The 5,000-nt window shown below is 71.3% G+C and overlaps 1 non-coding gene across 1 annotated transcript; it reads right to left on the reverse strand.

Annotated features, from left to right (window-relative positions):
* Positions 1-1,609: 1,609 nt before the first annotated feature.
* LOC135978034 (5S ribosomal RNA) lies at positions 1,610-1,728 on the reverse strand. The gene has a single exon (XR_010595463.1). It is a non-coding gene; the product is annotated as a 5S ribosomal RNA (ribosomal RNA).
* Positions 1,729-5,000: the final 3,272 nt, after the last annotated feature.

Here is a 5,000-nt window from a genome sequence, read left to right on the forward strand (position 1 = left end):
GAGAGGCAGCCTCCGAGGCAGGGAGCGGAGCACCGAGGCTGGGGAGAGGGGAGCAGGAGCCGGGGGCTGGGGCTGGGGGTGGGGGGCGTTCAGGACAACCGGTCAAGCCCCGGGAAGCAGCTGTCAAATGTTCCAAGTCCCCACTCGGCCACCAGGTCCACCCCAGTCTAGCAATGGGGTTGACCTGGCTGACGGCCGGTTAGTATCAAGGTAAACTCACCGTCGTCCACAGGAGGGCAGCTCTCAGGCCGGCCGGCTGCGGCTGACTCTGGGGCGGCGCCCGGTCCCGGCAGCGAGGGGCGGGGGGCGCGGAGCGAGACGGGGCTAACCGGGGGGGGGGGGGGCGCCTCCTGCGACTTTGGGGGCCGCGGGTCGTCAGTGGCGTGCAGGCCGGGCCTCTCCCGGGGGATTCGGGGGGGCGGTCCTGCGGGCCGGGCGCAGGGGGCTCGAGCGAGCCCGGGCCGGTCCGCCCCGGGGCCGGGGTCTCCGCCTGCGGCTCAGGGGGGCGCGGGTCGTCGGGGGAGGAAGCCCGGGGGAGCCGCACACCGGCCCGCCAGGCCAGGCCTGGCCTGGATGGCCGCGGGGGGATTCGGGGCGGTCCCGCGGGCCGGGGGCCGGGCGCAGGGGAGGCGGGGGGGCCGAGCGAGTCCGTCCCGGGCCCGGGGCCTCCCCCTGCGGCTTTGGGGTCCGTGGGTCCCCGCTGGAGGAAGCCACTGGGAGCTGGACACCCGCCGTCCGTCCCGCCAGGCCAGGCCTGGCCTGGGTGGCCGCGGGGGGATTCGGGGCGGTCCCGCGGGCCGGGGGCCGGGCGCAGGGGAGGCGGGGGGGCCGAGCGAGTCGGGCCCGGGCCCGGGGCCTCCCCCTGCGGCTTTGGGGTCCGTGGGTCCCCGCTGGAGGAAGCCGCTGGGCGCTGGACACCCGCCGTCCGTCCCGCCTGGCCAGGCCTGGCCTGGGTGGCCGCGGGGGGATTCGGGGCGGTCCCGCGGGCCGGGGGCCGGGCGCAGGGGAGGCGGGGGGGCCGAGCGAGTCGGGCCCGGGCCCGGGGCCTCCCCCTGCGGCTTTGGGGTCCGTGGGTCCCCGCTGGAGGAAGCCGCTGGGCGCTGGACACCCGCCGTCCGTCCCGCCTGGCCAGGCCTGGCCTGGGTGGCCGCGGGGGGATTCGGGGCGGTCCCGCGGGCCGGCGGCCGGGCGCAGGGGGTCCGAGCGAGTCCGTCCCGGGCCCGGGGCCTCCCCCTGCGGCTTTGGGGTCCGTGGGTCCCCGCTGGAGGAAGCCGCTGGGCGCTGGACACCCGCCGTCCGTCCCGCCTGGCCAGGCCTGGCCTGGGTGGCCGCGGGGGGGGATTCGGGGCGGACCTGCGGGCCGGCGGCCGGGAGGGTCCGGGCCAGTCCGCCCCATGCCCGGGGTCTCCCCCAGCGGCTTCGGTGGCCCCGGGGGGGGTCCTCCGCGGAGGAAGCCGGGTGGGTGGGGAGCCGGACCCCAGGCGCCCAGACCCGTGACCTGCGGCCGCGACCTCCGACTCGGCAGGAGCGACGAGGGGCTTTCCGGCCCGTCCCCCCCTCTCCTTCCCCCCCAGAAAAGGAGAGAGAGCTGACTCGGACCGGGAAAAGCTGCCTACGGCACCTGGGATTCCCAGGCGGTCACCCATCCAAGTACTAGCCAGGCCCGGGACGGTTTACCTTCCGAGATCGGACGGGATCGGGGGCGTTCGGTCCGGTATGGCCGTAGGCACCCGGCCCCGCGCCTCCTCGCCCGCTTTCCCCTGCCGACGCCCGGGCCTGCCGCACGGTGAGCCCCGGTCGGACTGCCCCCCCCCCTGCGGCAGGGCCCCCGTCTCTCGCGGGCCCGGTCCTTTTTTCCTTTTCGAGCTCCGGGGCCCGGGCTGGCCGCCAGAGCCCCTCCGCCCGCCCTCCCCGGCGTCGGGGAAAATACTGTCCCGGACTTCCAGTGCGCCCGATCCTGTCAGCCGGGGGGTGGGGAGGGGCAGTCCCTCGCTGCGGCCGGGGAGGGTGAGCCCAGGGCGGCTTGCCTGCCGTGCGAGGCCCCTCTCGGCCACCAGGTCAACCCCGAGTCGAAAGGGCTGAAAAATTTTCAGAGTCCCCTCCCGGGCACCAGGTCAACCCGTGGAATCGGACGGGTTCACCTGCTGGCCGGTTCGCTTCCCGGGCACCAGGTCAACCCGTGGAATCGAAAGGGTTCACCTGCTGGCCGGTTTGCTTTCCGGCCACCAGGTCAACCCCTAGGGGTTTTAACGGGGGCACGCCCGGTGGCCTCTTTCCCGTCCGGTCACCAGGTCAACCCGGATCTCCCTCCTTCCCTGGGCGTCCCCTCCTCGGAGGCGTCAGGTTCCATTCCCCCCCCCCCCCCCAGACTTCCAGGGGCCCGATCCAGTCGGCCGGGAGGCAGTCCCTCGCTGCGGCCGGGGAGGGTGAGCCCAGGGCGGCCTGGTCCATGTCTCTAGTGGGCCCGATCCTTTTTTTTTTTTTCGAGCTCCGGGGCCAGGCCCGCCCGGGCAGCCCTCCTCGGAGGCGTGGGGCGATTTCCCCCCGCCCCCAGACTTCCAGGGGCCCGATCCTGTCGGCCGGGAGGCAGTCCCTCGCTGCGGCCGGGGAGGGTCAGCCCAGGGCGGCTTGCCTGCCGTGCGAGTCCCCTCTCGGCCACCAGGTCAACCCCGAGTCGAAAGGGCTGAAAAATTTTCTGAGTCCCCTCCCGGGCACCAGGTCAACCCGTGGAATCGAACGGGTTCACCTGCTGGCCGGTTCGCTTTCCGGCCACCAGGTCAACCCGTGGAATCGAAAGGGTTCACCTGCTGGCCGGTTCGCTTTCCGGCCACCAGGTCAACCCCTAGGTTTTAAGGGGGGGGGACGCCCGGTGGCCTCTTTCCCGTCCGGTCACCAGGTCAACCCGGATCTCCCTCCTTCCCTGGGCGCCCCCTCCTCGGAGGCGTCAGGTTCCATTCTTTTTTCCAGACTTCCAGGGGCCCGATCCAGTCGGCCGGGTGGCAGTCCCTCGCTGCGGCCGGGGAGGGTGAGCCCAGGGCGGCTTGCCTGCCGTGCGAGTCCCCTCTCGGCCACCAGGTCAACCCCGAGTCGAAAGGGCTGAAAAATTTTCAGAGTCCCCTCCCGGGCACCAGGTCAACCCGTGGAATCGAACGGGTTCACCTGCTGGCCGGTTCGCTTCCCGGGCACCAGGTCAACCCGTGGAATCGAAAGGGTTCACCTGCTGGCCGGTTCGCTTTCCGGCCACCAGGTCAACCCCTAGGTTTTAAGGGGGGGGACGCCCGGTGGCCTCTTTCCCGTCCGGTCACCAGGTCAACCCGGATCTCCCTCCTTCCCTGGGCGCCCCCTCCTCGGAGGCGTCAGGTTCCAGTCTTTTTTCCAGACTTCCAGGGGCCCGATCCAGTCGGCCGGGAGGCAGTCCCTCGCTGCGGCCGGGGAGGGTGAGCCCAGGGCGGCCTGGTCCATGTCTCTAGTGGGCCCGATCCTTTTTTTTTTTTTCGAGCTCCGGGGCCAGGCCCGCCCGGGCAGCCCTCCTCGGAGGCGTGGGGCGATTTCCCCCCGCCCCCAGACTTCCAGGGGCCCGATCCTGTCGGCCGGGAGGCAGTCCCTCGCTGCGGCCGGGGAGGGTCAGCCCAGGGCGGCTTGCCTGCCGTGCGAGTCCCCTCTCGGCCACCAGGTCAACCCCGAGTCGAAAGGGCTGAAAAATTTTCAGAGTCCCCTCCCGGGCACCAGGTCAACCCGTGGAATCGAACGGGTTCACCTGCTGGCCGGTTCGCTTTCCGGCCACCAGGTCAACCCGTGGAATCGAAAGGGTTCACCTGCTGGCCGGTTCGCTTTCCGGCCACCAGGTCAACCCCTAGGTTTTAAGGGGGGGGGACGCCCGGTGGCCTCTTTCCCGTCCGGTCACCAGGTCAACCCGGATCTCCCTCCTTCCCTGGGCGCCCCCTCCTCGGAGGCGTCAGGTTCCATTCTTTTTTCCAGACTTCCAGGGGCCCGATCCAGTCGGCCGGGTGGCAGTCCCTCGCTGCGGCCGGGGAGGGTGAGCCCAGGGCGGCTTGCCTGCCGTGCGAGTCCCCTCTCGGCCACCAGGTCAACCCCGAGTCGAAAGGGCTGAAAAATTTTCAGAGTCCCCTCCCGGGCACCAGGTCAACCCGTGGAATCGAACGGGTTCACCTGCTGGCCGGTTCGCTTCCCGGGCACCAGGTCAACCCGTGGAATCGAAAGGGTTCACCTGCTGGCCGGTTCGCTTTCCGGCCACCAGGTCAACCCCTAGGTTTTAAGGGGGGGGACGCCCGGTGGCCTCTTTCCCGTCCGGTCACCAGGTCAACCCGGATCTCCCTCCTTCCCTGGGCGCCCCCTCCTCGGAGGCGTCAGGTTCCAGTCTTTTTTCCAGACTTCCAGGGGCCCGATCCAGTCGGCCGGGAGGCAGTCCCTCGCTGCGGCCGGGGAGGGTGAGCCCAGGGCGGCCTGGTCCATGTCTCTAGTGGGCCCGATCCTTTTTTTTTTTTCGAGCTCCGGGGCCAGGCCCGCCCGGGCAGCCCTCCTCGGAGGCGTGGGGCGATTTCCCCCCCCCCCAGACTTCCAGGGGCCCGATCCTGTCGGCCGGGAGGCAGTCCCTCGCTGCGGCCGGGGAGGGTCAGCCCAGGGCGGCTTGCCTGCCGTGCGAGTCCCCTCTCGGCCACCAGGTCAACCCCGAGTCGAAAGGGCTGAAAAATTTTCAGAGTCCCCTCCCGGGCACCAGGTCAACCCGTGGAATCGAACGGGTTCACCTGCTGGCCGGTTCGCTTTCCGGCCACCAGGTCAACCCGTGGAATCGAAAGGGTTCACCTGCTGGCCGGTTCGCTTTCCGGCCACCAGGTCAACCCCTAGGTTTTAAGGGGGGGGGACGCCCGGTGGCCTCTTTCCCGTCCGGTCACCAGGTCAACCCGGATCTCCCTCCTTCCCTGGGCGCCCCCTCCTCGGAGGCGTCAGGTTCCATTCTTTTTTCCAGACTTCCAGGGGCC

The sequence above is a fragment of the Chrysemys picta genome, unplaced genomic scaffold (assembly GCF_011386835.1).
Source record: "Chrysemys picta bellii isolate R12L10 unplaced genomic scaffold, ASM1138683v2 scaf100, whole genome shotgun sequence".
Lineage (NCBI taxonomy): Eukaryota > Metazoa > Chordata > Testudines > Emydidae > Chrysemys > Chrysemys picta.